The sequence below is a fragment of the Teleopsis dalmanni genome, chromosome 1, assembly GCF_002237135.1.
Source record: "Teleopsis dalmanni isolate 2A chromosome 1, ASM223713v2, whole genome shotgun sequence".
NCBI classification, from domain to species: Eukaryota; Metazoa; Arthropoda; class Insecta; order Diptera; family Diopsidae; genus Teleopsis; species Teleopsis dalmanni.
In genome coordinates, this window is record NC_051846.1 from 188469098 (window position 1) to 188496641 (window position 27544).

Genomic DNA, 27544 nt, shown 5'->3' on the forward strand with positions numbered 1-27544 from the left:
AATTTATAAGAGTACAATGCTCCTAAAACACATAATATAGTCCGAAAAACTTCAAATTTCAAGTGAATCAATTTCACTGATATGAGATTTTCACTTTTTATTTGAACTAATATTATATATTATAGTTTTTAAAAGTTCACGAACATCTTGTTACGACAAGCTCATTTTTAGATTGTTTTCATGATCAATAGGAGGTGGAATCCACCTATCAGTTTCTATATCATTCTCTAGCACTATAAAAATCCTAAGAGTTTTCGTGATGAATGGGAAAGAGAATCCACCTATCACTTTCTATATCATTCTCTAGCACTATAGAAATCCTAACAGTTTTCATGATGAATAGGAGGGAGAATTAATCTATCACTTTCTATATCATTCTTTAGCACTATAAAAACCCTAAGAGTTTTCATGATGAATAGGAGGGAGAATCCAACTATCACTTTCTATATCATTGTCTAGCACTATAAATTTAGCGACTTTGATATGAAGGTAATTATTTCTACTCTATCCTGATACAGATAACAAGGGTACACTTATTAGATCCCCTCAAATTCTCCAAAGAGACCAAATAATTGATCAAAAATAGCACACAATGTAATAACAAAAACTACGGTTAGTCTTCTCACTGTTTTGATACATGAGACATCTCAAATATCTGGGTCTCATCCTCAGCTCTACACTCAGCTGAAAGTTGAACTTGGCGAAAAGGGTTCGTAAAGCAACATTAGCTACTTACTACTGTAAAAGAGCTGTTGATCCCAGTTAGTGTCTTTGATCACGCTCTCACTTTATACAGTTATCATCCTACAGTTTTCTTTGTGGCTACCTTTTGAGTGACAAGCTACCTTAACATAAGTTACTTAACAAAACCAGAAAAATGATCACCGTCTAAACTTCACCCTAGAACTTTACGTTCACTTTTACGAAAACTTTTTTTTCTGACTGGTTGTTATTTAAGCGTCTGGTAAAATATTGAACTAGATTAGTGGCGACCAGACTTATGTCAATACTCTCACTTAATGGTTTAAAATCGATATAGAGAACGTGATCATTTTAAACAATAATCTACGAGTTCCTATTTCTGTCGACTGCATCTGTTCCATGCCAAACCTCAAAGTGGGTTCAACTATCTAATACCCAATCCAGTCGTATCTAGACTAGATCTTCCTGCAATCGATATGCTGAAAAGCCCAGCAATCTATAATTTATTTATTGTAAATCTCTTTTGTCTTGGAATAATTTTTTTGCTATTTTACTGAATAGCTTACATTATTTAACCTTGATGTACTTGATGATGATATCAGTATTAAGATCTCTATAAGCATTAGAGTTTCTAATACACCACTGATTTTTTGATATCTTTTTAATATTATTTTTTTCGAATTTCTATAGGTTCTGGTACATGATTTCAACTGCCTTATACCACAACATACAGCATAAATGATCTGGAGAATTGCTTATAGGAGACAATTTCATTTCTCCACTTCAACTTTCCGTTTTTAAAGAAAGTTAAAGTTGATTCAGTTTATTAATACAAAAAAATTTATTCTATACAATATAACGAAAAAAATAATCCATAAAATTAATCACTTTCGTAGCGAACACAGTGTTCCACCGATTGGATTTCTGTTGCATGCACATACGATGTGTTGCAAGTGACATATGGGTTGGGATGTTCTCTAAATAAAGAATTGCCATTAAAATCAACCACAAGATATGCTTAATTAAACTTTTTATTGTCATGGCATTTTTTTAAATATCTGAACAAATGAAAACACTGAAAAATAGTTTGTAGCTATCAGCTACCGTCACAGCGTTCTGTAAAATTACTGCACAAATACGCTTAAGTAGCAGCAATAAATTTCAGACGTTGTCTGCAATATTGCTGTAATTTTTCACACATTTACCAACGGTTAGAGGAAAATAGCATAAATATATATATATATGTATTATGTGTACATATATGTATAAAATACAAAAAATATATGTACTGTAGACTAAACGCGAAATATGCAAATTGTACATAAATCTGTAGTGTAAAATAAAAAAATTTCATCTTCGAAAACATACTCTACTTTTATTAATTTTTTTAACACATTACCATTCCTTTTAAAGTACTTTCGAAAAAAAAATTTAGTGTTTCGTAAAATTTTTGTTTTTTTCTGCATTTCTCCCAAAAAAAGTCTTGCAATTTTTATAAAAATAGTATATCCAATTTGTTGGTAGCGATAAAGAATTTTAATCCAAAAATCTTTACCACATTTTATTGTAGCTTCATCCTTTCTGTTCTTTAATTTTCTATTGATTTCATTTAATTTTGACAGTCAAACAATTTGGTTTTATTGCGAAAAGATGGGGACAGCGCACAGTTTCTGTTTGTCATCTAAATTTCAAAAATTAAAACTTAAAATCTTTAAAAAATACCAATCTACGCTATACTTCTTACCATATTCATCTACTTAAATATATAAGTGGTAAATCTAGCGATATCGTCTTCTGCGCGCCTGAATTCTGCACGATTTGGATGACGTTTTTTTTTTCTTCTTTTTCGCAAGATTTAACACAGTTTCTATCATGGGATAAATAACAAGTAGATCAGCAGGGTGCAATAGACGTTGTACGATATCCTTCAGATAACGTCTATCTATACGCAACAGAACTCTATGATTCGATATGTTCATCAAAGTACGTGCTCTCTCCCAAAATTTTTCTAATATGTTGAAGAGCCTAGTTGCAACGGTGTAGACATGTTTTATTGGTTCAGGCAAGACCCTATTAATTGTTTGGATATATTCCCAGAAGCAGGTTTTACGCAAACGTAGTAAAACAACCTCCTGACTCCGCGTATTGCAGGCAATCTTAAATTTCTTGTATATGTATTTGTGCTTCTTGGCCATGGTGAGCGATATTTTTACAATTTCTCATATTTTAACCAAAACAATATTTGGTCCAGTAGAAGTCCTCAAATAGAAAATCTTTATATAGTATTGTACTATAATATAAATATATAATATTATTTAATTACAAAAATTTTTAATGTTTACAAAAGTACCTTCGGCTAATGGTTAAAAACATTGTAATTGTTTATGTCTTTACTTACGAAAAAAGAAATTAAAAATTCCACAAAACGAATAAAGGAAACTTATTGATCTAAACCAGAAGTTCTAAAGGTTTTTCTTTCACAGATCAAATTTGTGAAAGGAAAGCAAATATCAAAAAATAGATTTTTATTTCACATATCGATACTATCTTTTCGCGGAATACTAAAAATTTCAGCATAATTCAAAGACTGTATTGAATTCTTTAACAGTTTTAATCTCAATTATAAAGATAAAGAATATCATACCTCTCAATGGAGCCTCCACTTCAATATTCCAAATCTGCTTACACCAAATTGTTCAACCAACCAATTCTATTGTTTTTCAAGAATTTCAAAGTGTATGAAAAATTTTTGAACGGCGCAAAACGCAACCGAAATAAACCGTAAACAAAATTTCTATTTCACCAAAAATAATTTAAAATTCAAATAAATTATTTTGAACGTAATTTGATACGTCATATTTTGACAACTAAAATACGGGCAAATAGAAAGTAAAAGAAATGTGTAAAGTAATATATACTTTGATGCAGTTTCAAATTATTAATTTTCTGTCACAACAAGAACTGACAAGAAGAAAGCGACTAAAAAGATTACTTTCTATCGACCTGCTATAAAATCATACTACATATGTAAATACACAAAAATTATATATCACAAAAATGCATATAATGTAGCGACGAAGTATATATACTATTATATGAAAAAGCTAATATACAGTATATTAAGTATTAGTGATTATTTAATTATGCTTTCATTATGGATAACATTAATAAAAAATTAATATTGGAAAAAATTATAAATAAACAGATAGGAATTAAATAAACAAAAATTTTTTAAAAATATATCTATGTATGTATTTTACATATAAATAATATATATATATCATATTATATATATATATATATTATATTATATATATTTTATATCAGTTTATATATATTTTTTTATTTCATATTTATAACAAATTAAGCATAAACCTTTTTTAATTTTAGAATACTAAAATTATTAAGAGTAAAATTTCTTGTAAGAAAAAACAAATATATTCCTTTGCTATTAATATTTCTATTCCTAAAGGATAAATATATTCCTTTCTGACTATTTAAAAAAAAATTTTTATTAATTTTTAATAAATTTAATTTTAAATAACAAATTTATGTAGAAATAGTGTTAATATTAATCTATATTTACACTTGCGCATATACGCATACAAATATAATAACCATAATTGTATAATAATAATAGTTTATTGGTTTAACAAACCAATAAACTGCTGCTGCCTAGTAAAAACAAAACATCAAGATCATTTCGTAAAGAAAATTAAATTAGGATTTAAAGCTAGAATTACTTGTCTTAGACATAGTGAACGTAAAATATAAAAACAAATAAACGTAGAATAATTCATTATTTATGGCAGAGTATACACAAAACAAAACAGCAAAAAAAACACAAACAACACAAATTCAATCCGATCACCAAATACAATGATATTGGTGGTTATCATCAATATTGCATTTCAATTCACATAAGAAATGCACTACAATTGCTCAATGTTGGCATCAATTGATATAAGACTTCCCCTACGCTTACAACGAAAACCAAAATGACATTGATTTTCCCCTATTTGATCTTCAGAATGAATAATCGAATGCGTATTTTTCCACAAGATAGAACGGGTCAGATGATTTCTTACAGCATAAAAAATTCAGCCATAAAACTTCATTCATATTATAAAGTTAAATTCTATATAGGTACATATTTTCGTTTCAATGAAATACAATTTTATTAGAAAAACCTTTCTAATATTAATAATAAAAATTCGAATATACCGAAGGTCTGTAATGGTGAAATCATCATAGTATTAAACCACTTAAAAAATGAAAAAAAATAGTATCAAATTATATATATCAATATATAATGTATTATATATTGATAATATAATAATCAAATTATATACCTACATGTAAAAATATTTTCAATGTTAAATTTTTCTTTATAAAAAACATTCCGTAATTCAAACTAAAAAAACTCAAAATATATAAATTAATGAAAATTACTAAATATTAATGTAACATATCGTGGTAAAAAGCATACAATGTTGACTTACTTAACACACCATTAGAGGTGAAAATATTGATGCATCAACAAACAAAGCTCAATGAATACAAAAACACAAAACCAAGTGTAAAAAGAAAAGCAAACAATTAGGGCACATCAATAGCGTCTTTTACCTCAAATTGTTGTTGTGACGTACTGCGCTCAAACCATTTGTTATTTTTGTGTGGTTTTCTGTTTGTGTAAGCATTGTGCATTCATGCTTCACGCATTTGTTGTTGTTTTTCTTAAATTTGTTTTTAGATTTTTCTATGGAAAATTAAAGGAATAACACTGCAGTGCTCATATACTCATATGATGTGAATGCAAGCATATGTATTCGATAAATGTGTACACCCAAACATACATACACACAGTTGGTGCTGTTTATGTTTATGTTTATGCATATGAAATTGTTTGAAAATATTTATTCTGAATGAGAATGAAATTTAAATTAAGTTATTATTAAGTTATTATTGATTCTTAATAGAGTTTGTGATTAAAACAAAAATATGTAGGAAAACAAACGTTAATATAATCGTAAAATATAATCTAAATATAAATTTAATTATCAATATTAATACTGGTTGTATTTCTTATCAGTGGTTAGCGGTATCTATGACAATGATGATGCTAAAAGCAATATATAAACACTAGGTGAAATTTCCCTGCATATTAAAATAAGGGTGTTTTATATACCCAATGACGATACACTAAAACTACACTAAAAATGCACTAAATTATGATTTAATGCAGGCAATTGTATAAAATACTATTGTTTTACATAACTTTCTATGTTATCTAACCTTACTGAACAATTTTAAGTGGATAGTAATAGAAACTAGTAAAACAATCGTAATTAGCAAAATAGCAATTAGCCAAATAACAATACTATATTCTCTTAGAATCAGAGATAACGTTCTTTTACATTCTACCAGATCTAAGGTCATATGGTAATGTTAATGGCTTATGAGTCAGGGTTAAGCCTTCATGCACTGCGAATAGCTTAATCTATTGTGCACCCCTTTGTATTTAGTAGGTTAGTATATCGAGGAAATGAAGCAGTTCTTTCGGCTGGAGCTTTTGTAGGTCTTCAACTGCTAGTACGTGTTCTTACCACTGCTGTTTATCCCTTATACCTGTACTTCTTACCATACTGCTCTTAACTAACAGAGCAATTATAACTAACAGAGTATAATTAGGGATTAGCCATGTTTATGGCGAATTGTGCTTTACGGCATTGTTTCGATACGCTGATATCTAGTCTGCGTACAAAAAACACTTATACGTGGTATGCCAATTGAACATTATTTTAGGCTAATGTTCAAATTCTCACGATTCTCAAATCGTGAAACCCAGAATTTCGGATTCACTTTATGAAGTGCAGGTGCACTAAAAAATGATCACAAAAAATATGATCACATTGAATAAAATTTAATAAGCTGAGCCTGATTTAAATTTATTGTATTAAATATTAATATTCTAAATTTAAATAGAATTAAAATAAGTTGTTTCAATTTAAAAAATTAATTATTATTTATTCATTTTACAAAAAAAAAAAATTATTTCAAACATTTTATATATGTCTCATTTAAATTATAAGTTCTCGGTGCCTTTTGGGCTAAAGGTATATAAATAAGTCACTTTGCCTTTTTTAAACCTTCATCAAACCGAAATGATAACAAATTTATTAAATGGTTTTATTATGCGAAATATGAGCGCTGAAATTAAATTCATTATTAGGAAAATTTTTCAAAGTTGAATCCTTTTTGGCACACTTCCCCCATAAATAAAACTAAAACACATTTCCTCATCATTACGCTTTATACGTCAACTTATTCTCATATAAGGAATACGAGTATGAAATTGGATCCCAAAATTAACATAAAATAATCGCATTAACATTTTCGTGTTAAAATGTTAACAAGTTTTTTGGGTCCTTTTTATGTAAAATGTTAATTGAGCTCTGGAGTGGGGCAAAACCATTAGACTGACTATTTTGAGTTCTTAGCCTAAGTTTTATGTACGCATCTTTAGCATATATTAAAAAATTGTTAGAGGTATTTAATAAAAACTTTTTTTCATACAGATTTTCTCAATGTGCCGCTATTTGTAGTTTACTAAAAACTTATATATTAAATTTTATAACTTTTTATCATTTTATTAGTGAAATATGTAGTGGAAGCATAAACTATAAATCATAGCGAAGTAAACATAAAAGAAAACCTTCGGCAGCAGTGTTGACACAACGAAAACTATGAAAATTAAAAAAAAAATTCAGAAGAAAAAAGTATCTAAATCTTTCCAGCACTTGACATTTCAAAGATGAGTGTGTCGGTGTACCGTGTCATTATATTAAAATGACACTGATGACATTTTTGATGTTTTACCATCAAAAGGGTGATGTCTCTATTGAAAATAAAAATAAGGAAAATATTTAAAAAAGTATATAGTGAAAAAATATGTAAAAAAAACTTCATAAATAAATGAAAAAAAAATGTTTTTAATGTCAAAATGAAACGTTGTTAGTGAAAAATTTAGTAGCTTTTCCGAAAGTAGCCCTCAACATCGTTTAAAATACTTGTAAAAATTTAAATCTCCAAGTAAAAAATTTTGCAAAAAAACTTTTAAGTGAAAGAATGTGAAATATGGAGAAAAAAAATTCATGTAAATTTTGTTGTAATAACTTTTTTTGTACAATTTTGTTGCAAATTTTGCATAAAAAATTGTATGAAAAATTCATGAGGTTCACTGGCATAAATATTCCGAACTTTGCTACAGTATTTTTATTTTTATTTATACGTTTCGGGTTTCTTGTACTATAGATTTTCCTTAAAGGCATATCAATGCTGATATAAATTATAATATTCGAGTATGAAAAACATACAAAATTTCTCATAAAAAATGCGTTAACATATGCACGCTTTAAATTTGTATCTCATTCCCATAAATGAGTATGTGAAGTTGTAGATATACAAATATGCTTTACGGATATAAAATATCTGTTACAAGAATTTTGAAAAATATATAAAATATTTTATGTAACATAAAATAACTCAGCTGAAATTGAAATGTCAGTATCTGTTTGAGATATACCGTATTGCGAATCATACAAAATGCCGCGGAGTATTTGAGATAATCAATAACGTAAATTATTTCAAAGTGAAAAGTGTGGTATGAGTACAAGTACGAGACTCTCTTGCTATATTAACATACGTATCTCACAAAAGCCCATGAACATAGGAAACAAATGGATAGGGTGGAGGACATGTTACATCACAAGACCTAACATAATACAATTGATTCATAAGCGGTCTACGTGAGGTCAATCGGAGACTCACCCTCAAACTTGAATAAATACCAATACAAACTGAGACATAGACTGTAATTTTATAGAAAACTTCTAAGAAATAAAACTTTTCATAAAACCCCATTGGACGGACAATCAATCAAATTTTTAATCGATTTTAGGACAGTGTTTTCTTAGACATTAATTAGTGCTAACATCATTTAAAGGTCAGTCTAAAGAACACTGACACCTCAAAAATTTGTAAAAGCAGGTAGAAATTTTGGGCCCATTTTATCTGGTCATAGATTGCGATTACCAAAAAACAAGTAAAGTACCTTTATTCGGTTTATATTGAATTGATTGAGGTCTGGCAGTCAGTGAAAGGGTTTACTGAAACCCAGAGTTTCCTCTATATACCGTATCACAATGGGTCACTGGATCTCTATGTTGTTTTTGTAACGTTCTATGCCATGGAGGTTTAACACTACAGTGCTCAAAAACACAACGTATTGATACGAAGCGTTAATCAACGCCCCATTGGAATATCCTTAAGAATTCAACCGGTAACAATGAAGAAATTCGTGTAAGTCATATCTTCCATCTAACACAATGGGTCAATAAGCCTAAATGAATCTTCTAGGAATCACCTAACCTATCTAACCTTCAATGATAGCACACCAGATCTCATAGTTCGCCATTTATAATTGTCCCTTCTAATAATAAATGATTAATTGGTGACCAATTCCACTCTATAAATATTAGTTGTATAATTAGTCTTTGAGTAGTATTAGGCCTAAAAAAAAATTTCAATAATATTTTATGTATTCACAAACAGATATTAAATTGATTTTTAACGTCAGTTTTGAAAGAAACTTAATTGCTTTCAGTAGAGAAGTTGTTATCAAACAGCAGTGAAATAACAGCAGAACAAAAAATAAAAAAAAATTGTTGTTGCTATTTTACTACTGTTCGATAAAAGCAAAATATAGAAATTTGAAAATGTTTACCTTAGGGATATACTTTAGTATCATTCTATTATATAAATATATATGCTAAGTAGGTCAACTAGCATACTTATAACAAATAGATAAAAATTATTATTATATTAATTAATAATTTTTGCATTTTAGATCCTCTCCCATATACATAGTTCGCTCTTATCAAGATAATTTTAAATTTACCTTTCAGTTGACCTTAATTGCATTATGGGTTGTAAAACACAACGGGGGAAGCGAAGCATCCTTTAATTCAATTTTTACTAAAAAATGCCAAAAAAATATTCGATTTTCACAGCTTTTGGACAATTTATTATTACGAAAATCAAATTTCCTTTGCTATTTCCTGCAGCAGAAAGTGTCGAAGTAGAAAAAAAATGCAAATTCATATTTGCTCCTCTTACTTTCGTATCTTTTTGGTATTTCAGTCGTGATCGATTTTTGTCATTTGCATATATCCTTGCATAAGCATCGGCATGAGTCGCACAAATTTACAATTCAATTATTTCAAATTTTGACATATTTTTAGGAATAATTCCAAAAAAAAATATTACAGACAATTTTTACCGATAGAAGACTAAGCTATGGCATGGAAAAATTTTTACTGATAAAAAAATAAATAAAAAATTATCATTGCAAACCATTTACACAGATTCTACATAAATTTTACACCCATTTGAGAATGAACGAACAACACATAATTGATTAAAAAATAATTTAAAATTCTAAGAAATCATTATATATTTTATCGTATCAAAAAGATTGCTTATTTATCGGTTTTGTTTGAAGCTATGAATAATTTTTCAACTAAAATCAATTTAATGGAATATCATTCAATTAATATTTAATATTCTTTCACAAATCAAATCATCCTTTTATTGCAAGGATACGTTCTGTAAACACTTAATACATAATCAAAATAAAATACCGGAAAGTATGTTTTAATCAACAATAGAAACTAACATGCGCCTGAACCAAAAATCTATAAAAACTGCACATAGAATAAAATAGCTCCCAATTAAATGGAAAACTACAGCCATGCTCGATACAGAAACCTTAACTGCACAAAAGATATTCTGCCTTTCAAATGAAAGCCACTAAAATCAAGTGTGGACATTATAACCTCGGACGCGGATAGAAACTCCGGACCGTGCAATCTTTTTCTGACCCAAATCGAAACCGAATAGTCACAGAGAATATGACAAGAGATCTCATTCAACTCCGACATTCTATTTCTTCAGATAAACCCATCATGTTAGGATGATAACCGAACAAATAATCTGCCAACAAATTAACTTTCAAACTACTGAGGCGGGACATACTACTTTAAACGGATGCTCCAGCTTCTTAGCCTGGCGATTATCTGGAGTGCAGCGCCAGCACTCTAGCGACTACTTTCGGCTACCAAAGACCATAGCCTACAGATAGATGAAACAAAACTATATGCTAGGACGACTTCATTTTTTACAGGAAACCAACAGTCAATATGGAACTCGGAGTTTATAATGATAGAAAATATGAACTTTAATGAACTTTAATGGAAATTATCAATCAATAATTCTTCCAAGAGATTATTAGGAACTCACTCATCTATGTATTTACTTAACATTCGATAAGTTTAGTCAAGAATTTTAATCACATTTGAGACTTTTGAACTCATTCTCTCAAGAGAATGGCTATATCACATACCATAAGAATAACTTATTTATACATATACTTACTTAATACTCAACAAGTTCAGTCAAGCCTTTTCACTATACCTTTACAACTCTGCAAAGGTCGCGAGTCCCACCTCACTAACCGAGCACTTCTGTTAATTGGCAATCCAAAAATTTGTATTTTAGTGGAATCAAAACATTTTAAGAATTTTTATTTTATTGAAAAGATATAAAAAATATGTATTATTGTAAGAACATATTTTTGACATTTGATTTTTTTATATTTTTTATTAGATATAATTCAATATTCAAAAACTGCAAGGCCATCTTTATTTTTACAAAATACAACAAAACAAGTTTTTTTTATGCAATAAGAATTTTTATGGTATTCTCTAGATATTTACTAGTTATTTGATGGTCAAATTACCCTCTGCGAGTTGAAGACCAATACTCGGGTGTGTCTATTCTGGCTCGCTTGTTTACCCTGTAGGTACACAACTTCCCGAGTTATATGTGGAATAAATTGAACACAAGTTTTTTATTCACGTAGGTTTTTTTTTGGTTTTCTCTCGATATTTACTAGTTATTTGATGGTCAGATTAGCTGTTGCGTATTAGATACTAATCCCCATGCATACCTATTTTGAAAAACTAATCTGCTCTACCCGAGATATTCTTGAAGAATCTAAAAGAGAAGAATCTCTATTAATCCAGTCCTTTTTTTAGATATCTCTCGATATTTACTAGTTATTTGATGGTCAGTTAACCGTTGCGAGTTGGATACTATTTCCTGAGTGTGCTTATTCTGACAAGCTCGTCTGCCCTGCAGTTACCTAAGATGTTTTTGAAGATTCTAAAAGAGAAGAATCTCTGTTCATCCAGTCCTTTTTTTTAGTTATCTCTCGATATTTACTAGTTATTTGATGGTCAGATTAGCCGTTGCGTATTAGATACTAATCTCCATGCATACCTATTTTGGAAAACTGATCTGCCCTACCCGACAAATTTTTTGAAGAATCTAAAAGAGAAGAATCTCTATTAATCCAGTCCTTTTTTTAGATTTTTAGCCGTTGCGAGTTGGATACTATTTCCTGAGTGTGCTTATTCTGACAAGCAGTTACCCGAGATGTTCGTGAAGATTCTAAAAGAGAAGAATCTCTGTTTATTCAGTCCTTTTTTTAGTTATCTCTCGATATTTACTAGTTATTTGATGGTCAGTTAACGGTTACGAGTTAGATACTATTTCCTGAGCGTGCCTAAAAGCACCTCTCTATTGCTTTAATCTTTAAAGCTTTAAAATATATTACTGAATATATGTTATGCACAGAAAAACTAATAAAATTAATTAATTGTTCATTTGTTGAATTAAGATGTACTCTAAAAACACTAAAATACATGCTTATTCAGTATGGATTCGTTTCCTTTTTCCCAAGTACAGTAAAATTTTATTATAGCATAAAGGAAATCCACTTATTTTGACTATTTTGGAGCATTCTTCAACGAAACAATGCTCTTCTATTGTTCTCAACACCTTAAGTAAATTTTATTGTTTTAATAAAGCTGCCACATATAAATAAATATATACATATGTATATCTTTATACTAATATATATGTTTATATTTATATATATAGCAAAGAGCAATAAAACAAGCCAAAAGTCTAATTTATTATTTGTTTTATGTAGCAGCATACATTTCTATGGCTTAAAGCAACAATTATGTAGAAAAATAAAATCAAATAAATATAGCTAAATTCTGCGTTAGATGGGGATTTATATACACACTCATATATATGTATATATATATCTCTTTTGTATAATAAGAGTATTTCTTTTATAGTTTTTTTAACAAGAAATTGTTGCTTTTTGACCCTGAATTTGCAATTTTTTACAGTGCTTTTACAGTGTAGATATGTACTACTACTATATGTATACATATATATATACAGACAACTTATATAAAGCTTATGTATATTATTTACTATCCTCATATTTACCTAAAGCACATTTTACTTCCTGTTGCTTTCATTGCCTTATAATATAACTGCCAACTTTAACAATTATACTGTCATCCGAGTATATATATATATATATATATATATATATGTGTGTGTGTGTGTATAAAAAATGTATGAAGAAATCCGAAACTTTAGCCACCGTTGCTGGAATGCTGAAACTGGTAAAAATTTTTACCCTCTTCAGGTTGTTCACAACATTTCGTTTTTTCAGATGCTGTCCTTAAGGTTTGTATACACATTCCTTTCCCATTTTCACTGTGCGTGCTCATCATTACCGATATTTGCTGTTTTATATTTTTGTCTTTTATTGCATTCCCTCTTTTTGTTTTTGCAGTTGTATTCCACTCTATTCCGCTGGGGTTTAACCCACAAGGTCGTTTTGTTTTACCACTTACACAGCCGCCTCGCTCGGTGTACATTTGTTCTGTGCTTATTTTTAATTTTCTTCTCATTGAGATCCCTTTTAGCACTTCAAGTCCCACTGGATGGCACATGCAATCTATTGGAGTTTGGGTGATGATTGTTGTCGGTACGGTTGGGAGTATTTGATATTAGTTTGGGAGGAGTTCGAGTTTTGTGCAGTAGTGTAATACACTGGTATGTGCCTAGAATTCTCAAAATATTTTCTCAACAAATATTTTTATTCATTCACTGGTAAAATGCTTTTAACTGCTTATATTGTATTTTATATCCTGCTTATTACTCTTTGGTAACTGCTTCAGTTTCCTCAATATTCTTGCTTATTTTTCATTAAAAACAAAACCACCGGCAATGAGGGTCTCTTAATTTACTCCGTTTTTCTATAAGCACCCGCCCGCATTTTATGGCATTCGTTTTATTAAATTTCACCATTCGTTGTAGATTTTTATCTGATAAATTTAAAGAAAATATATGAATTTCATATAATTCATATTTAAGTTAAAATTTTCACATTTTCTTGAAATTTATTTTGATGGTTGTAGAGTCCATTTCGTAGAGTCAAGTTGAGTTGAGTTCGTCTGAGTTATCTACGCACATCAAATGAACACAAAATTGTTATTTTTGCTTGGCTGAGTTCCTCCTTTCGCACAGATAGCAAAATTTGGTAAAAATATGAAAATTTCTAATTACAGATTCAAATAAAAAAAAACATAATATTCTTATTTATAAATCTATATGCGGAACAAATCTTAATTAAAAATGATTATGCTTTTATGAACACAAAAAAAAAACAAATTAAGATATTTTCTCATTAAAAGTTTTCTTTTTTTTAATTATCCATGAAAATATTTTGCTGAAAGAGCAGTACATGTTGAGAATTCAAACCATAAATCTGACTTTAAAATATCAATTTTCAGAGGAAAAAATAATTATGTATTAATATAATAATTAATATTATGCAATAATGAAATTTATTGATAAATATTCCATTCGATGTATTTTTATATTACAGATTTTTACTAAATTTCAAATTATTGTGTAATAATATTATATACTTATTTTTTAATCTAAATGCGAAACAAATTTCTATTAAGAATTATAATAGTTTTATGGAGAAAAAAAAGTATTAGCCAAATTTCAATAAATTAACTAAAATTTTTGTTATTGTATTTTCACTTCTATTCGAAACCAGCTAAGTTTTAAATACTTTCTTTTCGTCATAAGACGCGTCACTTTCGGCAAAAAAAATTAACATAAAAAAATTAAGATACTTGTGAAAGGAAACTAGGACAGTAATGAAGAAGCAATAACTAAAATTTGATTAATTTATTAAAATTTTTTGCTCTTCATTACTGTTCGAACCCTTCTAATATTTCGTTTAATTATTCTTGTAAAAATTAATTATTTGTTGAAAGCGCAGTGCTTGTTGAGAATTAGAAACATAATTCTCATGTCAAAATATCAGTTTTCAGAACAGAAAATATTTATTTTAAAATTGTTTTTTTTTTAACCGGTAAAAAATCTCATAAGCGCTTAACTTAATTAACTATAATTTTCTTATTCACTAAGAAAAAATTTTTTTTCATTAAATATTTTAACTGATATTAAAAAAATCCACCTATGGGATTTCAACTTCTAACATTGACAATATTTTAACTCCTGATAGGAACCAACATTAGATACATTTTTACAAATTGTTTGTCAGAGATAAAAATACTTATAGATTAGACTTAACTTACTGTAAAGAAAGAGACAATTTGTAAAGACATTTAGCTAAATCACAATAGTACTCTGAAATTATGCATTTTATGGTCCTGACTTGATAGGACTGTTTCTGTGACAAGTTCAATCCATATATATCATAACGCAACTGTCGTTCATGACAGCATATTATTAATTTAAAATTTTAAAATGTGCCATTTTATAGTATATATCATTTAATAACCGGTAAACATGTTAACAATGTAAAAAGGTATATATATGCAAATAAACAATTTTAAAACAAGATTATTCATAAAATTTATATTATCTGCAGTGACACATTTTAAATGATAAAAAAATAACTTTTACACCGCATAAAAGTTTGTAGTGTTGCATTGGAATAAAACTGTGCTACACTGTATCACTAAAATATATGACTTCTTAATGACTGTGTTTGTTTAAAAGAAATTCATAAATCACTATCACCTGCATATTGATATATATTCGAGAGTTGAATAAAACCTCTATTGAGGTTTAACAATTAAATCTTTCCCCTCTATTCAATTCATTTTATATTACAAGGTCTGTAGACATAATTCCAATATATAAAATTCCAATTTCTTTTCAACCCGTTAATGGTGAAAATTTTCAAGATGGCAACACAATATAGTAATTCCAGTATTTATTTAGATAATCGTAATCAATTTTTATGAGTTTATCTAGGTTATTAATCATCTCGTAATTCAGTATTTTCTGAAAATCGTTAGTTAATAAACATAATTACCTCTCCCACATAAATGCGGTTTTAATTAAAATTGTAAAAATAAGTATTTTTTAATTAAAGTGAAGGGAGCAGTGATTTTTATTTAGTTTTGATTATGATAGGCAGATAATACTCATACAGATAGATATATACAGATAGGTCAACAAATTTTTAATTTCTTTTGATTATATTATACAGATAATTATTGATGCTAGTATATATATAAAAGTGTGGTATTTAGTTCTGGGATACTACCCAAAATAAATGAGTTTTATTTCACCGTAAAATAAATAAAAAAATTTTAAAAAAAAATATTTGTTTTGTAATTATTTAAATAATATTTTCACTTACCTTTTTCTGGTAAAATATTAATTTATTGCTAAAAATCCGTTGTTTTTATTTATATTATATTTGCTTAATATTATTATAGGCTTCTTCTTAACTCAGTTCAACTTTTATAATCCATCCATTTATATCAATTTAAAAAAAAAAATAAAATTTCCTTTTGCAATTGGCTGCTACGTAAAAGATTGATTATTTATATTTTTACATGATATATATCTCTATATATATGTATATTTTTTAATTAAAAAATTATTTTCATTATTTCGTATTAATATAAAACGACTTCAATTAATACAATTTATATTGTTAATGTGTAAGTAATTTTAATGAATTCAATAATTTATAAATTGCAATTAAAACTGTTGGCAATTGCATTTAAATTATTTTCACATTTTATTTCGAAGGTTGGCTATAGCTGAACTACAATTTTGCACTTATCACTAATTACACGCGTAATTATCATTTCAACTCGCACTCGGCTTTCCCCTTTTTATATATTAAATTTATTACAATTTATTTCAAATTTATTTTAAATTTATTACAATTTATTTCAAATTTATTTTAAATTTATTTTAAATTTGTTTCGAATTTGTTTTTAAATTAATTTAATTAATTTTTTTTATTTTTTATCATTTTTGATATGCAATGTTGATAAATAAACAAATTTTGTTTAAGATACGTTAGTGTTTGTTTCAGATACTTTTGTTGAAATAGGAGACAAATGAACTTCATACAGTGAAAATTTAATTTAATTCATAATTTTTTTCTTACACAACCGCACAAATCAATGCATGTTTTCACGTTAAGTTCAAAAGTTAATTCGTTTTAATTTTATATATTATTTTTTATTTGGTAACATTTTGCTAAATGGTCAAATCCGCTGAAATAGAAGTAAAAGGGAAAACTTATTATTAAATTAAATAAATTGAGTTGAGATTTTGAATATACACAGAACACTTAAATAAATTTATAACATCTTTTTTCTTAATATAATCATACTTCACCCTAGCATAACCTATATGTGTACTTCGTAAAGACCCTCCAAGTCGCTTAACGTGCACACAAAATTTATTTTCAAAATAACTTAAAACAAAATATTCAAAAAAAAAGGAAAAAAACCAAGTTAAAGGGATTCACAAAGCTTTGCAGAAAATCTTGTTTCATCAAATGTGCACTTCACTTACACTTACAAAAAAAAATGTAAAAATTTTGCCCTGGAGAAGGGGCAACCATGAGCGTACTATATACGACGCCCTAAAATTATACTTCATATATTTCACAAACACGTATTAAGTTCCTGTTGCGATCTACAGCCACGGTTGCATTATAGTTTGGCTTGTGCAGTACTAAACGCCAGCCAACATTTATCTTTCTTACGAGTCTATATGTGTATCTAAAAGTGGTGCACATCCTGCCATCCTGCCACAGAGTATCTATAACAAGACCTGCTACTGCAACACTTGTGCAATTTTCTTTTCCTCTTATTGTTTTTGTTTTGATTGAGGTTTTTTTATTTTTCCACTTTATTATTTTTTTTGTTTTTATTGTGCACTTCGACATAATTTAACAGAAATCTTTTAGTCCTGCGGCAATATTTTTCTACTTTTTTATAACTTAAGTGCTATGAGAATACAATGGAGCTGCAGGAAACATTTGTAGATGTTTTAAACTTTTTATTTTCTTTTCTTGTAAATTTTTTTTTTTCTTTCAGAAAGTTTGCAATTTAAAAGTTTATCCGAAATAAGTAATTATGTCTACTTCATTCAAAGCAAAATAAAATAAGGACACTTGTTTGTTATTAACACTTTTGCTGCAAGTATTTGTTTATTATGCAAAATGTCTTAATTAAAAGAGTTTAAAGATGTGAAAATTACTTAAACTATAAATATAAAGATATATTTATATAAAAATATTTTTTAAAAATATTGTGGCTTTACATATTAGTTTTGATATTGCACAGCACAAGTAAGTAACTTAATAATATAGAAATCTGTTACGTTGGTATGGTATGGATCTACCTATCATGACCAGAAGGTTATAGGAAACCAATTAGGAGGTATTATATGGCATGACTCCACACATCATGCAAGGATGGCTATGCAGTAATCAGATAGACTAGTGTGGTGGGGTTCTACACATCATTCAAGAAAAGCTTTACAGAAACCAGTTAGCTTGGTATAGTATGGCTCAACCCACAATGACATGAAGATTATAGAGAAACCAATTAGGAGGTATTGCATGGCACGGCTTTACACATCATGTGTCAGGAAGGGAATACAGAAACTAATTGGGTTAGTACAGTATGTCTTTACCCATCACATCAGTAGAGATTATGCAGAAACTAGTTACGTTAGAATGGAACAGCTCTACCCATAATGCCAGCAAGACTTAACAGAAACCAGTTAGGAAGTTCTGGAAATTACACGTAATATAAATGACTTTCACCTTTTACTGTCAAGGCGAAAACGTATACATTTAAACCAGACATTCCGAGATATTATACGTGATATACGTTTTCGGTAGGGTAGTAATTTTTTCCAGCTGAACATAAATCGATATCCCTATGGAGTCATTCGTACAAGTACCACCGATAATACCCTTTAATTCTTCTGTGGTCAAGACACATTAAAAAAGTGTAATCAGAATAATACCTCACAATTCTGAAATGAGCAAGATCTCTTAGAAGACTGTTTTCAAAAGATCTATTTAATCTGCAACTCTTGTTAAGATATCAGCAAATTTATTCTAAATTTTTCATAGAAGCACCAACCAGGATACCTCTTAATTTTTTTATGACAAAAGCCCTATAAAATTATCAAAACAATATCCCTCAATTCTTCTATAACCAAGAAACTGCAAGAGGAACGAAGAGAAAGATCATAATAAATACTTTCCCTGTAAATGTTCACATCTACCCAGATTTAGGTTTTTCTCTATATAAGCCTATAAACCCAACTGGCGGACATCTTAAATATAGATCTAAAAGAAATAATTTTTTTATTTAATCATACTGATTGATTTTGAAAATTTTATTATAAATATGGTATTTAAATTGATTGTAACAAAATATAGATGCTACTTAGACAGAAAAGCCTCCTTAGCCGCCACTATAATTAACCAACCAATAGCATCTTATAAAACTTTTCGCTCATTCGAAAAGCAAGTGGACCGACATATTAAGTTCATAGGAGTTGTTAAAACTAAATTCATTGCAAGGGACGTTAAAACTATTAATATATATTCTTAATGGAATGAATCCAATTTAGTAGTTAATATAATAAATTATAAGAATCCAACCATATTTAAGATACTAAGTGATCCTTCAATGTTAAAGAAAATATATTTCAACACAGTATTTTAAATAGAAATCTTATTTGAATATATATCACTCTAAAATATAAATTATAGATATCCCATTAGTTTTGTTTAAAGGAATTGGTTTTCTTCCTAAAAGTTTTAACTGTGATTAAGTGTAATATTTCTTTCAAATACAAAAAAAAATTAAATCACTTCTATTCTGTTAATAATTATTAATAATCTGTAGTAAAAAAAAAATTTCAATGTAATTTTTTTGGATTATAAAAAAGATTTTTCTATTTCAGTTTAATTTTATAAAAATTTTTAACTTAACTTCCGACTGAAATTTTTCGGTAACAGAAATTTGTGAATTTAACTTGTATATTTTTCAAATTAAGAAGAAGATTAGAAATAAAAATTACATATGCAATAATTTCGGATAAAGATATAAGATTGAAAATCTTATTCCTCTATAAAAAGTCATAAAATTGTATTCAAAACTGACTAAAAAAGCACAAATAATAATTCCGGATGAAGAACAGTACCATTAAAATTGAATATACGTGCAGAAAATCTTCTTTTACTATAAGCTTCCGTAGTAATTTTGGAAAAAGAAAAGTACAGTTGAAATTGATTATTTGTGTATATCTTCTTCTTCTTTAAAAAGTCGCGAAATCGTACTCATATCGAATAAAAAATTACATGTAAGACTTTCGAAAGAAGAAAAGTACCGTTGAAATTAAACATTTGTGTAGAAAACTGTTCCTCTCATAAAATTATATTTTTTATTAACTAATATAAAAGAAATATTTATAAGTTTTAATTTTAACTTAATTATAAAAAAGATTAACAAATTACATATTAGCGGAGCAAGGGAAACTTTTTTATATCACACTGAGTCGGAGCTGTCAAGCATAATAAGTTAAATATAATCATTAATTTTTTTTTCACATTTTCAATTGTATAAATTTTTAACTGCTGATTATTAATATTAGTTCAAGTTTTAAAAGATAAGCTTTTTATTTAAAATTTAGAACATAACATAAAAAAATTATTTAAGCTTGAATTTTGTTTTTATATATTTTTAGAGTTTTGTTTTTATTGATTTTAAAATTATTTTAATAAATATTATTTATAATTTCATAAAAATTTTAAAAGTTTCTTCTGTTTTTATTTTTTAATTTTCTCTTCATAACCTCAAAAACAGTTATATTTCTGAATCTGTACTCGAAAAGCCACACTTTTAATTGTTTCAAAATAAAAATCCTCTCAAAACTAACACTTAATCCTACGCAATCGTCAAAAGAAACAAAAACAAAAATCATTTTTTCAAGGACATATCCAATGGCAACGAAAATGCCATTTTTGAAAGTCAATTTTTTAAGCGAAGATTGTGATTAACTAAAATTTCCCCTCAACAAATTCCCTTATTAACTTAATTACCTTTTTTTCTCATAATTCGTAGGGGACGCTGATTGGTAATGTAAACAGTTTTATTGCATTTCGTATTTCACAATGAAATTCATGTGGAACAGTAAAAAACCGTTAGCAGCACTTAAACCAATAATTTGCGTCACATTTTAAATGATTTTTTATTAATTTTTGTTTTTGTAAAAGATCACAAATTATTAACGAAAATAAAATAAAAAATGTGGCAATCAAAAAAAAATTAATAACGCACAAATATTTTTTTTAAAACTTGATTGTATATTTTACCGTTTTTTTTGAATGCTTTTTTTAAAAAATTAATACAACATTTACGTTTAGATGTGCAAAGTAATTTTTTATTTAAAAAAGAACTTTCTTTTGTATATTGAAACAAGCACTTTTATTCCTTTAGTCCTTTTTTTTTGAAATTTAACCGCTTTTCTTACATATGAAAACGTTGTTTATTTTTGATTTTTCTACGAGTACGACAAGCTACTACACACCAATACAAGCATTTTAGCGGCTACAACTACAACAACAACAACGACATAGACGATAGCTGCGAACATTTACATACGCGGTTCTAAGCATCGCGGCGTATACCCAGCGACTATCGGACGCTGTCACATCAACTTTTCTGGAGACCGACAACGAATCTATGCAAAACGAAGCAATTGCCGAGTCGTACACAAACGAAAACACAAACAAACAAAAAAACAACAAATTTGCAAATTTTACCTTGAGCTTTTCAGTTTTGGTAAGCACTAGCATAAACAGCAACAAAACCGATTAGAAAAAGCATTGTTTGAGTGAAAGAGTAGAAAAGTGCAAAATTTGAGTGCAAATGCACTTAAAAGCAAAACGCTTCTACATTTCTACACAATACGAGTACAATGAGTAAGAATAAAAGTTTATGAAAAGTTTCAATATTTTGAGGGTCAAACCTAAACGTCATCAAATGGTGCTGTTGCATGACGTATAAAGAATAAAAACAATAACAGCAAAAGCAACAGCAATAACAACAAAAAAAAAGTTCAGGAAAAGCAACAATTAAGTCAATTCGCAGCATCTGAATGTAAAATGCCGGGAATGCGTTTGCAAAAGAAAGCTTTTGCAATGGAAGCTTATAAATGCGACACTTGAGCATGTAATTGAGAATTTATTTTGTTTGCTTTCTTTTTCTTAGCATTCGTAAACGCAAAATTTTCGTTTTTCATTACTTTGTAAAGGGCGCTGTATTGTTGTTACTGTTTTGTTTTTGTTTTTGTTTTTGTTGTTGTTGTTGTTTTGTTTTTTGCAAAAGCTGCGCAGGAATGCAGCCACTAACGCCACCACACTTAATCAGTATATAGGCCAGTAGTGACACGTTCAGAACACAAAAAAAAACAAAAAAAAAACAAAGAAAAACCAGCGGCTTTTATTATTACACATTATCAAATCTTATTCCATTTTACTTCTTTTGCTTGCTCTCCTTTGTGTTGATTACAACTCGTAAAAGAGAAATTCGCTATATTGCGTGTTACTCTTTTGTTCGGGTTGAGTACGTGAAAAGCGATTTTGTATTTCCTAAATTTCTTTTTTATTTTAATTTTTTTTTTTTCTGTTACTGCTTGTGTTTTGTGTTTTTGCGTTAACAAAGTATTTTGTGCATAAAACATGAAATCAAACGAATATGCCGAGAAACTGAAATAACCAAGAATATCTGCAATCAATGCGGGAAAATGTATGGAGCAAAAGTGGAGTTTGTGCGGCTGGAAAGTGTATGCGGCCGGGATTAAAGGTTAATTTTTTGGTGTTTTCTGCTCCTATTGTACTTTTTTATTTATATTTGTTTTTCTAATTTTTGTACAATAAAATTGTAAATGCAAAAAAAAATTGTATTGATGTGTATCAGCTTAGAAGTAATAAAAAAAATTAAAAATAACTGAATTAATTTTGCTTGGGAAAACTAAAGAAAATGTATTTATTATTATTTGTTTTTTGGGAGTTATTTAATAACAAAGGGAAGTATAAATATCTTTAAATAAAAAGAGAAACTAATAAATTGCATAAATTAGTTTATAACTTATAATTATAAAAAAAAAATTATTTAATAATTTTTTATTTTGTGCTTTTATTTTCTTATTTAAATGCAATTAAATTACAAAGAGAAGTTTTTAAATGCTAATGTTATTTTTTTTTATTGTTTTAATACTAAAAACTATTAAGTAAGTATTTTAATATTTTTAAATAATAAGATGAATTGCTTATAGTTATAATTTTTCTTTTTAATAATTTTTTATTATGCTTTAAATGCAATTAAATAACAAGGAGAATTCTTTGGAGTACTTTTTAATTTCTTATTTTGAAATATTTATCTTATATTCATATTTTATTTTCTTTTAATTATTATTCATACACTAATTTATGCAATTATTAATTTTTATTTGATGATATTAAAATACTAATTTAAATGTTTTTATTATTTTTAAAATATTCTAATTGCAAAGCGTACATGCTTCTTTTTAATATATTTATTTATCAATGTTTATTCGTCAACCTTAATAGAAAATATTTATAATATTACCTTTGCAATTAAACAAAGATATCCAATACAGTTATTTTTTTACTTTCTTTAAAAATATTCAAATTTCTTAAATATTCTTAAATTTCTTCAATTTTAATATTAATAAAAATTAATACCAATTAAATCCTAATAAATATTAAATCCCAGTCAATGTATACATAATATTAATACTTTTTTATTTTTATTTCAATTTTAGTATTAGTTTTATTATCAACGGTCGACATTCTGGACTTCATTCGGAAGGCGGCATGTCTTCTATTCGGTTAGGACCTATTGCAGTACAAAAGATCGCTCAGTTGGGAGCTAGAACCCTGTTAATTCCTATTCCTATTAGTTTTAATTTAAAACCAATTAAATTCAAATAAATAATATCCGAAATACTTCAAGTTACTTATTAGCACATCTTTATTTTTTTTTTATTCTTTTAATATTACTTATAAAACTTTTCATTTTTCTTTTAATTTTCTAACTAAAAATATTAAAATTTGGAACTATAAATTTTGGCTTGAACTGTTCTCATTTCATTTATCGCCATTTTATTTTCTATATTTTACATTAGCCACTGGCCACACACACACACACACTGCCATACATTAAAAGGAAGATGCAATGCGACACTGACATTTTCCAAATAGCAGTTAAATCCCTTACGTATAATATTTATGTTACACACACATATATATATACATACATACATTCAACTAACATTTTATGCAACTGTCGTTTATTATTTTTACATTTTTTGTCCTTTTTTGAATTTTTTTGTTTTTTGTTTTGTGCACAAAGATTTTTCGTATACATACGCCAGCTTAACTTACCGGCTTAACTTATGACCACGTCCGCGCGGAATGCACTTCATACGCCACAGCCCATGCAATCATTTTGAAAGGCACTTAAGTCGGTATGATTTAGAGTACGAAGAGTATTTAAAAAGTTTCTTTTAAGCGAACTAAGTTTTTAGCAAAAAATGATTTATATTTTTTGGGAAATATTTTGCTGTTTTTTATTTTTATAATTGCATATTTTATAAGTAATTAGGTGAATAACGTTTTATTTCTCTATTCATATAGGCAAAGATAATCTGTGAAATGATAAGAACATTAACAGGGAAATAGCTATGGTAATGCATATCAAAGCTTTTAAGAATGAAGTATATTCTATGGAAAACTGATATTGAATGATTTACATCATTCACGAAAGGAAGGGGAACATCCTTTCAATTCAAATTGTTGACACTTGGTTACAGATATTGTTACCGATATAAGATATTTCACGTTGATCTTTTTTTTTGTTTTCAATTTAACTAAATTGGAATATGGACTCTGATTCAATAATTTAGATTTTAGGCCGATCATAACCTTTCCCCTAATATGCTTCACCCAGCTTGATTTTCCATCGATTTGCTTAATAATATAAGTTGCAAGTCTTGAAATTTCTGGCTCTTTGTCTGCACAACATCCACCGCGTTTTTCCTGTAATCTCGCTCTACAAACGTGGTTACAACAATCTCTTGCACAAAGTATACACTTAGTCAGTAATTCCTACCTAGCAAAAACATCCTCCCGTCACTTTTTTTCACTTTTGTCTTATTTTAATGACTGTCTTTCCCTTGATTACTGATGTTGTGTTTCAGCTTTTAACTTTTATTCTCGAATGGCTAAAATGTGTTCATTTTATTTCCTTAGAGAGGATTTTAGTGGCCCACCTAGAAGGGGTTGAGCGTAGGGTTTACAATCCAAGCCCGAAGAACTCACACTCTATTGAAACCAAAACCTAGACGTCGAATGAAATTAGTTGAGGAAGCACTGTTTCATCCAGGACTGTTATGCTAAGAAAGAAGAAGAAGTGGTTTTAGTGGGTTAAAGTTTCACACTGTGGTTTTCGATACTTTCCACTTACTGAATTTAAAAATCAAAAATTTAAGGTTGAAAATGAACACCTTAAAACTTATAACACAACCCCGTTTTTGAGCTTCGAACAGTATTTATGAGCATTGATTTGTATTTGAACACTAAAGCAGTTTAATATCATCCAAAAAAAAATGTATTCTAGATTTTTTTTTGTATTTGCCTGGTGTGAATAATTTTGATTAAAGACATAAATTCATTGCAGAATGATATGCAAAAAATAAGAATATTAAAGTGACAATAGAATTACAATTTAAAACGTAAAACATTTTCCAAATGATTTAAACCAACACTCATACACATACACAGAAAGGTGTGAATTTTGCATAAAATTGGTTTGCATTTTCAAACTAATACATACAAGATCAAACACTGACAAACTTTTGAAATTCTAATACATGAAATATGCACACTCACACCATTTCACTCCATTGTCCCTTCACTATTCGCACTCACATTACTTAGCTTGCGCATATCCTATATCAAAAAGACACCAAAAATCTCCTTTAAGGCACATTCATATGGTGAAATATGAATTCGCCTGCTTACACCTAATGCTCACTTATAATTGCTTTTTGTTGTTGTTATTCCTATGTTTACCATTACCATTATTATTGTTGCTATTGTTGTAATTGTTGTTATTCCTATTATTACTTATGTTCTTGTTATTGTCTTTAACGGCGCTATTATATGCATGTAACAAGGAAGTCATACACGTGAATGAAACTGTGTGAAGTAGTTTTAAGGAATGATTTAACCGCGCCACAGGTAAGAAGAAGAAAGTTTTAATATTAATTAAATTGTATTAAGCAAATTTAGTAAAAGTTTTTTTGATTTTATATCTATAAAAATCTGTTTTTCCAAATTTCCTTCTAAATTTATTTGTGGTCAGTTGATTAAGGTGCGCTGACTCTGAGCTTTAAATTTGGCAGGATACTAGTTCGATTCCTGGTACTTGCAGACTTTACGATAATTATATACGAATAATTAAATACAAAAATTATTTCCAAGACCCCTAATGATGGGTATTTGGTAATACTCGAAACAGCTGTATGGTCAGCCAAAAATTCAATTAATTAAAATAATATAAAATAAATTTTTGTTGTTGTACTTTATTACTGTTCTAAAAACCTCTTTACTAAATTTATTTCTAAATTTACATGTCTTCATATCTTTCGATGCCGTACACCTTAACGACGAACGAGGCCTATGTTACATCTCTGCTCTTCTTTGATTCACAAAATCCGAAAATGGAATTTGACATCGATAAATGCAAATAAGTTCTATCTTTATAACCTAGGACATTTGGTTTTCAAACACTCGTCTTCCTTACACCTTTCCTTTACTTAGGGTCACAGCATCTAGCTGAAACCCTACAGCTACGCTAAATCAAAGTTTAAATAAATTCTGGTATTATATTTACGTTCTTTGGGTCACAAACCACGACTGGAATATGCAACTCTGTCTTTCTACCAGCGAACTATGCTCGTTTTTAAATCATTTTTAATTTTTTCCATCATAAAATTTTAAAAAACTAATTTTCATTTCTTATCCAAAAAAGGTAAAAACTTCAGCAAAAAAAGTTTTCATTGTAATTAACTTAATTCCACAAATTGTAAAGTTAAACAAACTCAATATGCTTAACTTACATCACTTAAATCCTCTTCGATAGCATATCAATCACACGATCACACACACACACATACATAAATACGCCAAAGCAAATATGTATGAGCAACTTTTCATGTTACTTGTGGTACTCATGCATGTGTATCGATATGCGCTCATAATACGCTTTTAATACCCTCATCATTAACATCATTATCAATATCAACATCATTATCATCATCATCATCGAAGTCATGTCAACAATATAAAGTTACTGATTAAAGCAAGCAACATATCGAGGAATTGAGTTGGTGGGAAGGGCGTAAAATTGAAAATTCATACAGTGAGTGAGCAACCAGT

General features: G+C 28.1%; 1 long non-coding RNA gene across 2 annotated transcripts; it reads right to left on the reverse strand.

Annotated features, from left to right (window-relative positions):
• Positions 1–2142: 2142 nt before the first annotated feature.
• LOC119670821 lies at positions 2143–11364 on the reverse strand. 2 transcript variants are annotated; one of them, XR_005251734.1, is made up of 3 exons: positions 11197–11364; positions 2447–2961; positions 2143–2383 (listed from the first exon to the last, which is right to left on the reverse strand). It is a non-coding gene; the product is annotated as an uncharacterized LOC119670821 (long non-coding RNA). The 2 variants fall into 2 exon arrangements; XR_005251735.1 differs by lacking the exon at positions 11197–11364 and adding an exon at positions 3347–3506.
• Between the last annotated feature and the right edge of the window lie 16180 nt (positions 11365–27544).